The sequence below is a fragment of the Arachis hypogaea genome, chromosome 4, assembly GCF_003086295.3.
Source record: "Arachis hypogaea cultivar Tifrunner chromosome 4, arahy.Tifrunner.gnm2.J5K5, whole genome shotgun sequence".
NCBI lineage: Eukaryota > Viridiplantae > Streptophyta > Magnoliopsida > Fabales > Fabaceae > Arachis > Arachis hypogaea.
The window spans coordinates 65,177,245-65,187,641 of NC_092039.1; positions in this window are offsets into that span (position 1 = coordinate 65,177,245).

Here is a 10,397-nt window from a genome sequence, read left to right on the forward strand (position 1 = left end):
ATAGCAAGAGCTGTGATTGATGTTGACAAAGGAGAGTTGGTCCTTTAAATTAATGAGGACTTCCTTGTATTCAATACTCAAGGTTCTCCTTCTGTACACATGGAGAAGAAGCATGAAAAACTTCTCTCAATACAGAGTCAAACAAAGCCCCCACATTTAAACTCTAAGTTTGGTGTTGGGAGGCCACAACCAAACTCTAAGTTTGGTATTGAGAGGCCACAACCAAACTCTAAGTTTGGTGATGGGAGGCCCCAACCATGCTCTGATTATCTGTAAGGCTCGATGAGAGCCCACTGTCAAGCTATTGACATTAAAAAAGTGCTTGTTGGGAGGCAACCCAATTTTTATTTATCTATGTTATTTTATGTTTTCTTTAGGTTAATGATCATGTGGAGTCACAAAAAGAACTACAAAAATCAAAGCAAATTCAAAAACAGCATTAGAAATAACACACCTTGGAGGAAAAACTTACTGGCGTTTAAACGCGAGTAAGGGTAGCAGGATGGGCGTTAAATGCCTAGTCTGGCACCATTCTGGGCGTTTAACGCCAGAAATGGGCACCAGACTGGCGTTTAACAGTAGAACAGAGCACCAAGTTAGCGTTAAACACCAGAAACAAGCAACAGCTTGGCATTAAATGCCAAGAAAGGTATAAAAGCTGGCGTTTAACGCCAGAAACAGGCAGCAGTCTGGCGTTAAACGCCAGAATTGCACTCTAAGGGCATTTTTGCATGCATAAATGGAGCAGGGATGAGAAGTCCTTGACCCCTCAGGATCTGTCGACCCCACAGGATCCCCACCTACCCCACCTCTCTCTCTCTCCCCCTCACACATCTCTATAACACTCTACCCAAAACACCACTCACCTATCAAATCCTATCCTCTTCCCTATATTCTCTTCACCAATCACCTCCATCCCTCTTCCCCCAAAAACCCCACCTACCTCACTTTTCAAATTCAAACACTTTTCCCTCCTAAACCCACCTAATTCTATTCTGCCACTCTCCCTCTCTTTCCCTATAAATACCCCTCTTCACTCCTTCTTCTTCACACATCACAACCACTCTCCTTCCCCCTTGGCCGAACCTATCTCTCCCTCTATCTCCTCCATTTTCTTCTTCTTCCCCTTCTTTCTTTCTTCTTTTGCTCGAGGACGAGCAAACCTTTTAAGTTTGGTGTGTTTAAAGCATTGCTTTTTGTTTTTCCATAACAATTTATGGCACCTAAGGCCGGAGAAACCTCAAGAAAGAGGAAAGGGAAGGCAAAAGCTTCCACCTCCGAGTCATGGGAGATGGAAAGATTCATCTCAAAGGTCCATCAAGACCACTTCTATGAAGTTGTGGCCAATAAGAAAGTGATCCCTAAGGTTCCTTTCATGCTCAAGAAGAATGAGTATCCGGAGATCCGACATGAGATCTGAAGAAGAGGTTGGGAAGTTCTCACCAACCCCATTTAACAAGTCAGAATCTTAATGGTTCAAGAGTTCTATGCCAATGCATGGATCACTAGGAACCATGATCAAAGTATGAACCCGAATCCAAAGAATTGGCTTACAATGGTTCGGGGGAAATACTTAGATTTTAGTCCGGAAAATGTAAAGTTGGCGTTCAACTTGCCAATGATGCAAGAAAAAGCACGCCCCTACACTAGAAGAGTCAACTTTGATAAAAGGTTGGACCAAGTCCTCAAGGAAATATGTGTAGAAGGAGCTCAATGAAAAAGAGACTCAAGAGACAAGACGATTCAATTGAGAAGACCGGAACTTAAGCATGTGGCTAAAGGATGGGAGTTCATCCAACGCTCCATCATTCCTACTAGCAACCGATCCGAAGTAACTGTGGACGGGCCATCATGATCCATAGTATCATGATTGGGGAGGAAGTGGAAGTTCATGAGATCATACCTCTAGAACTCTACAAGGTGGCTGACAAGTCCTCCACTTTGGCAAGGTTAGCCTTTCCTCATCTCATTTGTCACTTATGCAATTTAGCTGGAATTGTCATAGAGTAAGACATCCTCATTGAAGAGGACAAGTGGTGCACGAGATTGTGATCTCAATGGCACCAATAACTTGGTACGCACAATTGTAATATCACTCTTTTTCACAACTTTGCACAACTAACTAGCAAGGGCACTGGGTCGTCCAAGTAATAAATCTTACGTGAGTAAGGGTCGATCCCACGGAGATTGTCGGCTTGAAGCAAGCTATGGTCACCTTGTAAATCTCAGTCAGGCAGATTCAAATGGTTATAATGGTTTTCGAATATAAAGATAAATAAAGCATAAAATAGAGATAGAGATACTTATGTAATTCATTGGTGGGAATTCTAGATAAGCGCATGAAGATATTGTGTTCCTTCTGAATCTCTACTTTCCTACTGCTTTCATCCAATAATTCTTACCCCTTTCCATGGCAAGCTGTATGTTGGGTTTCACCGTTGACAATGGCTACCTCCCGTCCTCTCAGTGAAAATGGTCCAAATGCGCTGTCACAGCACGGCTAATCATCTGTCGGTTCTCCATCATGTCGGAATAGGATCCATTGATCCTTTTGCATCGGTCACTATGCCCAACCCTCGCGAGAATGAAGCTCATCACAGTCATGCCATCACAGATCCTACTCGGAATACCACAGACAAAGTTTAGCATTCGAGATCTCAAGAATGCTGCCAATGGATTCTAGCTTATACCAGGAAGACTTTAATCTCACGGGATGGGAGGCTCGGTTGTCAGGTGAGGTAACCATGCATCGTGGGTCAGGAATCCAAGAGATACACACTCTGGCTTTCACAGATAGAACGGAAGTGTTTGTCAGGCAAGCATTCATAAGTGAGAATAGTGATCAGTGTCACGGATCATCATATTCATCAGGTTGAAGTGCGAATGAATGTCTTAGAATAAGAATATGAATGAATTGAATAGAAGAACAATAGTAATTACATTAATACTCGAGGAACAACAAAGCTCCACACCTTAATCTATGGTGTGTAGAAACTCCACCATTGAAGATACATAAGTGAAAAAAAAGGTAGGCATGGCCGTGAGGCCAGCCCCCAATGTCTAAGGACTAACAATAATCAAAGATGTTCCAAAAACTCGTCCAAAGATTGATTCCTCCAAATACAATAGTAAAAAGTCCTATTTATACTAGACTAGTTATTAGTGTTTACAGAAATAATTCTTAGTGCAGAAATCCACTTCCGGGGCCCACTTTGGTGTGTGCTTGGGCTGAGCTTGAGTTTTACACGTGCATAGACTTCTCTTGGTGTTAAACGCCAAGTTGTAACATGTTTTTGGCGTCTCTGGTTTGTGACGTGTTTCTAGCGTTTTACTCCAGAATGCAGCATGGAACTGGCGTTGAACGCCAGTTTGCATCATCTAATCTAGAATAAAGTATGGACTATTATATATTTCTGAAAAGCCCTGGATGTCTACTTTCCAACGCACTTGAGAGCGCGCCATTTGAAGTTCTGTAGCTCCAGAAAATCTATTTCGAGTGCAGGGAGGTCAGAATCCAACAGCATCTGTAGTCCTTTTTCAGCCTCATATCAGATTTTTGCTCAGGTCCCTAAATTTCAGCCAGAAAATACCTGAAAACACAGAAAAATATACAAACTCATAGTAATGTCCAGAAATGTGAATTTTACATAAAAACTAATAAAAACATCCCTAAAAGTAGCTAGATCCTACTAAAAACTACCTAAAAACAATGCCAAAAAGCGTATAAATTATCCACTCATCACAACACCAAACTTAAATTGTTGCTTGTCCCCAAGCAACTGAAAATAAAATAGGATAAAAAGAAGAGAATATACTATAAATCCCAAAATATCAATGAATATTAGTTCTAATTAGATGAACGGGACTTGTAGCTTCTTGCTTCTGAACAGTTTTGGCATCTCACTTTATCCTTAGAAGTTTAGAATGATTGGCATCCATAGGAACTCAGCGTTTAGATAGTGTTATTGATTCTCCTATTTAAGTATGTTGATTCTTGAACACAACTACTTTTATGAGTCTTGGCTGTGGCCCTAAGCACTTTGTTTTCCAATATTACCACCGGATACATAAATGTCACAGACACATGACTGGGTGAACCTTTTCAGATTGTGACTCAGCTTTGCTAAAGTCCCCAGTTAGAGGTGTCCAGAGCTCTAAAGCACACTCTTTTTGCTTTGGATCACAACTTTAACCACTCAGTCTCAAGCTTTTCACTTGGACATGCATGCCACAAGCACATGGTTAGGGACAACTTGATTTAGCCGCTTAGGCCTGGATTTTATTTCCTTGGGCCCTCCTATCCATTGATGCTCAAAGCCTTGGATCTTTTTTACCCTTGCCTCTTGGTTTTAAGGGCTACTGGCTTTTTCTGCTTGCTTTATCTTAAAATTTATTTTTTTTCACAAGCTTTGTTCTTTACTACTTTTTCTTGCTTCAAGAATCAATTTTATGATTTTTCAGATCATCAACAACATTTTTCTTTTTCATCATTCTTTCAAGTGCCAACAATTTTAACATTCATAAACAACAAGATGAAAAATATGCACTATTTACGCATTCATTCAGAAAATAAAAAGTATTGTCACCACATCAATATAATTAAACCAATTTCAAGGATGAATTCGATACTTATGTACTTCTTGTTCTTTTGTATTAAAAACATTTTTCATTTAAGAAAGGTGAAGGATTCATAGAATTATTCATAGCCTTAAGACATAGTTACAAAATACTAATAATCATGTATTAAAAACTCAAAACATAGACAAACATATAGCATAAAGTCAAAAAACATAGAGATAAGAACAAGGAAGTTAAGGAATGAGTCCACCTTAGTGAGGGTGGCACCTTCTTCTTGAAGGACCAATGTGTCTTTAAGCTCCTCTATGTCTCTTTCTTGCCTTTGTTGCTCCTCCATCATAGCTCTTTGATCTTCTCTAATCTCATTGAGAATGATGGAGTGCTCTTGGTGTTCCACCCTTAATTGGTTCATGTTATGACTTAATCCTTCTAGAGAAGTGTTGAGTTATTCCCAATAGTTGTTTGGAGGAAAATGTATCCCTTGAGGCATCTCAAGAATTTCTTGATGATGAGCTTCCTCATGCGTCTCTTGAGATCCAAGAATGGGCTCTCTTGTTTGCTCAATCCTCTTCTTAGTGATGTGCTTGTCCTCTTCAATGAGGATGTCTCTTTCTATGACAACTCCAGCTAAGATGCATAGATGGCAAATGAGATGAGGAAAAGCTAGCCTTGCCAAGGTAGAGGGCTTTTTGACTACTTTGTAGAGTTCTAGAGAGATGACTTCATGAACTTCTACTTCCTCTCTAATCATGATGGTATGGATCATGATGGCCTGATCCACAGTTACTTCGGATCGGTTGCTAGTGGGGATGATGGAGCGTTGGATGAACTCCAACCATCCTCTAGCCACAGGCTTAAGGTCCATTCTTCTCAATTGAACCGGCTTGCCTTTTGAGTCTCTTTTCCATTGAGCTCCTTCCACACATATGTCCATGAGGACTTGGTCCAACCTTTGATCAAAGTTGACCCTTCTAGTGTAGGGGCGTGCGTCTTCTTGCATCATAGGCAAGTTGAACGCCAACCATACATTCTTTGGACTGAAATCTAAACATTTCTCCTGAACCATTGTAAGCCAATTCCTTGGGTTTGGTTTCATGCTTTGATCATGGTTCCTAGTGATCCATGTGTATGCATAGAACTCTTGAACCGTTAAGATTCTGACTTGTTGAATGGGATTGGAGAGAGCTTCCCATCCTCTTCTTCTAATCTCTTGTCGGATCTCTGGATATTCGCCCTTTTTGAGCTTAAAAGGGACCTCAGAGATCACCTTTTTCTTGGCCACAACTTCATAGAAGAGGTCTTGATGGGCTTTTGAGATGAATCTCTCTATTTCCCATGACTCAGAGGTGGAATCAATGGTTATGGAAAAATAAAAAAGCTATGCTTTTACCACACCAAACTTAGAATGTTGCTCGCCCTCGAGCAAAAGAAGAAAGAATAGAAGAAGAAGAAGAAGAAGATATGGAGGAGAGGGAGAGAGATGTGGGTTTCGGCCAAGGGCGAGAAGAGAGGGTAGTGTTGTGTGAAAATGAAGAAGGATGGAGGGGTTTATATAGTGGAGGGAGAGAGGTTTGGGTTCGGTCATTTAGGGTGGGTTTGGGTGGGAAAGAGATTTTGAATTTGAAGGTAGGTGGGGTTAATGTGGAAGAGTGGATGGATATGATTGGTGAAGGGGTAATGGGGAAGAGAGATTAAGGTGATTGGTAAAGGGTATAATGTTATTGGATTGTGTGAAGAAGAGAGAAATGGGGTAGGTGGGGATCCTGTGGGGTCCACAGATCCTGAGGTGATCCTGTGTAAGGATTTCTCATCCCTGCATCTTTTAGGCATATAAAATGCCCTCTATATGCAATCCTGGTGTTTAACACCAGACTACAGCTTGTTTTTGGCATTAAACGCCCAAATGTAGCCTGTTTCTGGCGTTTAACACTAGCCTGATACTTGTTTCTGGCGTTAAACGCCAGCTTGGTGCTTGTTTCTGGCGTTAAACGCCAGACAGATGCTTGTTTCTGGCGTTAAACACCAGACAGATGCTTGTTTCTGGCGTTTAAACACCAGACAGCTCTTCCTCCAGGGTGTGCTTTTTCTTCTGCTATTTTTTATTCTATTTTTAATTTTTGCAATTGTTTTGTGACTTCACATGATCATAAACCTAATAAAACATAAAAGAACAATAGAAATATAGATAAATAAAAATTTGGTTGCCTCCCAATAAGCGCTTCTTTAATGTCATTAGCTTGACAGTGAGCTCTCATGGAGCTTCACAGATGTTCAGAGCATGATGAGGGCCTCCCAAGACCAAACTTAGAGTTTGAGTGTGGGGGCTTCTCAAGACCAAACTTAGAGTTTGGTTGTGGCCTCCCAACACCAAACTTAGAGTTTGATTGTGGGGGCTTTGTTTGACTCTGTATTGAGATAAGCTTTTCATGCTTCCTCTCCATGGTTGCAGAGGAAGATCCTTAAGCTTTAAACACAAGGTAGTCCCCGTTCAATTGAAGGACTAGCTCTCCTCTGTCAACATCAATCACAGCTCCTGCTGTGGCTAGGAATGGTCTTCCAAGGATGATGCATTCATCCTCATCCTTCCCAGTGTCTAGGATTATGAAATCAGCAAGGATGTAAAGGCCTTTAACCTTCACTAACACGTCCTCTACCAATCCATAAGCTTGTTTTATTGACTTGTCTGCCATCTCTAATGAGATTCTTGCAGCTTGTACCTCAAAGATCCCCAGTTTCTCCATTACAAAGAGTGGCATAAGATTTATACCTGACCCCAGGTCACACAGAGCCTTTCTTAAAGGTCATGGTGCCTATGGTACAGGGTATTAAAAATTTAACAGGATCTTGTTTCTTTTGAGGTAAAGTTTGCTGAACCCATGTATTTAGTTCACTAATGAGCAAGGAAGGTTCATCTTCCCAAGTCTCATTACCAAACAACTTGGCATTCAGCTTCATGATGGCTTCTAGATATTGAGCAACTTGCTCTTCAGCTACATCTTCATCCTCTTCAAAGGAAGAATAGTTCTCAGAGCTCATGAATGGCAGAAGGAAGTTTAATGGAATCTCTATGGTCTCTATATGAGCCTCAGATTCCTTTAGGTCCTCAATAGGGAACTCCTTTCTGTCTGGAGGACATCCCATGAGGTCTTCCTCATTAAGATTCACGTTGTCCCCTTCCTCTTTGGATTCGGCCATTTTGATAATATCAATGGCCTTGCACTCTCTTTTTGGATTCTCTTCTGTATTGCTTGGGAGAGCACTAGGAGGAGTTTTAGTGATTTTCTTACTCAGATGACCCACTTGTGCCTCTAAGTTTCTAATGGAGGACCTTGTTTCATTCATGAAACTTAAAGTGGCCTTAGATTGATCAGAGACTATGTTTGCTAAGCTAGAGGGGCTCTGGTCAGGATTCTCTGTCTGTTGCTGAGAAGATGATGGAAAAGGCTTGCTATTGCTAAACCTGTTTCTTCCACCATTATTAAAGCCTTGTTGAGGCTTTTATTGATCATTCCATGAGAAATTTGGATGATTTCTCCAAGAGGGATTATAGGTGTTTCCATAGGCTTCAGCCATGTAATTCACCTCTGCCATTGCAGGGTTCTCAAGATCATAAGCTTCTTCTTCAGAAGATGCTTCTTTAGTACTGTTGGATACATTTTACAATCCATTCAGACTCTGAGAAATCATGTTGACTTGCTGAGTCAACATTTTGTTCTAAGCCAATATGGCATTCAGGGCATCAATTTCAAGAACTCTCTTCCTCTGAGGCGTCCCATTACTCACAGGATCCACTCAAAGGTGTACATGAATTGGTTATTTACAACTATGTCAATGAGTTCTTGAGCTTCTGTAGGCATTTTCTTTAGGTGAATGGATCCACCTGCAGAATGGTCCAGTGACATCTTAGAGAACTCAGATAGACCATCATAGAATATATCCAAAATGGTCCACTCTGAAAGCATGTCAGAAGGACACTTTTTGGTCAACTGCTTGTATCTTTCCCAAGCTTCATAGCGGGATTCACCATCTTTTTGCCTGAAGGTCTGAACATCCACTCTAAGCTTGCTCAATTTTTTAGGAGGAAAGAACATGGCGAAAAAGGCCGTGACCAGCTTATCCCAAGAGTCCAGGCTATCTTTAGGTTGTGAGTCCAACCATGTTCTAGCTCTATCTCTTACAGGAAAAGAGAAAAGCATGAGCCTGCAGACTTCAGGATTTACTCCATTAGTCTTAACAGTATCACAGATCTGCAAGAACTCAATTAAAAACTGATAGGAATCTTCTGATGAAAGTCCATGAAACTTGCAATTCTATTGCATTAAAGCAACTAGTTGAGGCTTCAGCTCAAAATTGTTTGCTCCAAAGGCAGGGATTGAGATGCTTCTTCCATAAAAGTTGGAAGTAGGTGTAGTATAATCACCAAGCATCCTCCTTGCATTATTATTAGGTTCGGCCATCTCTACTTTTTTTTTCAAAAATTCCAGTAAAGTCCTCTTCAGAGTGTTGTGTTTTAGCTTCTCTTAACTTCCTCTTTAGAGTCCTTTCAGGTTCCCGATCAGCTTCAACAAGAATGTTCTTATCCTTGCTCCTGCTCATGTGAAAAAGAAGAGAATAGAAAAGAAGAGGAATCCTCTATGTCACAGTATAGAAATTCCTTTATGTGAGTAGCAGAAGATAAGAATAGGAGAACAAGAAGAAAAGAATTCGAACACAGAGAGGAAGAGATGGTTCGAATTTTAAGATGAAGAAAAGTATTAGTAATTAAATAAATAAATAGAAGAAGATGAGAGGGAGAAAATTTCGAAAATTATTTTTGAAAAATATGTAGTGATTTTCGAAAATTAAGAGAAGAAATAAAATTAAAATTAAAAATTGAAGCAATTGGTTAAATAAAAAGATTTTTGAAAAAGAGTGAGGAATTTTCAAAAATTAGAGAGAGAAAAGTAGTTAGGTGGTTTTGAAAGAGATAAGAAATAGTGAAACAAACAAAAAGTCAATTAGTTAGTTGAAAAATATTTGAAATGCAATTTTGAAAAGATAGGAAGTTAGAAAAGATTTTTGAAATCAATTTTGAAAAAGATATGATTTGAAAAAGATATGTTTGAAAAGATATGATTGAAAAGAAAATATATGATTAAAAAGATATGATTGAAATTTATTAAAAAAAGATTTGAAAAAGAGATTAAAAAGATTTGATTTTTAAAATTAAAATTGATTACTTGACTAACAAGAAACTAAAAGATATGATTCTAGAATTTAAAGATTGAACCTTTCTTAGCAAGAAAGTAACAAACTTCAAATTTTTTGAATCAATCACATTAATTGTTAGTAAAGTTTTCAAAAATCATGAAATAAAGATAAGAAAAAGATTTTGAAAATCAATTTTAAAAATATTTTCGAAAATATAAAAGAAAAATGAAAAAGATTTTATTTTTGAAAAAGTTTTGAAAAGATAAGATTTTTAAAATTGAAATCTTGACTTGACTAACAAGAAACAACAAATTTTAAAATTTTTTGACTAAGTCAACCCAAACATTTCGAAATTTATGAGAGAAATAGGGAAAAGATATTTTTTTATTTTTGAATTTTTAATGAGGAGAGAGAAAAACATAAATATAACCCAAAATATGAAAATTATGAATCAAAACAACTAATGCATGCAAGAACACTATGAATGTCAAGATAAACACCAAGACCACTTTGAAGATCAAGATGAACATCAAGACTTATTTTCAAAAAAAATTCAAGAGAGGAAAACATGCAAGACACCAAACTTAGAAATTTTCAATGTTTAGACACTATGGATTAAAACATGCATA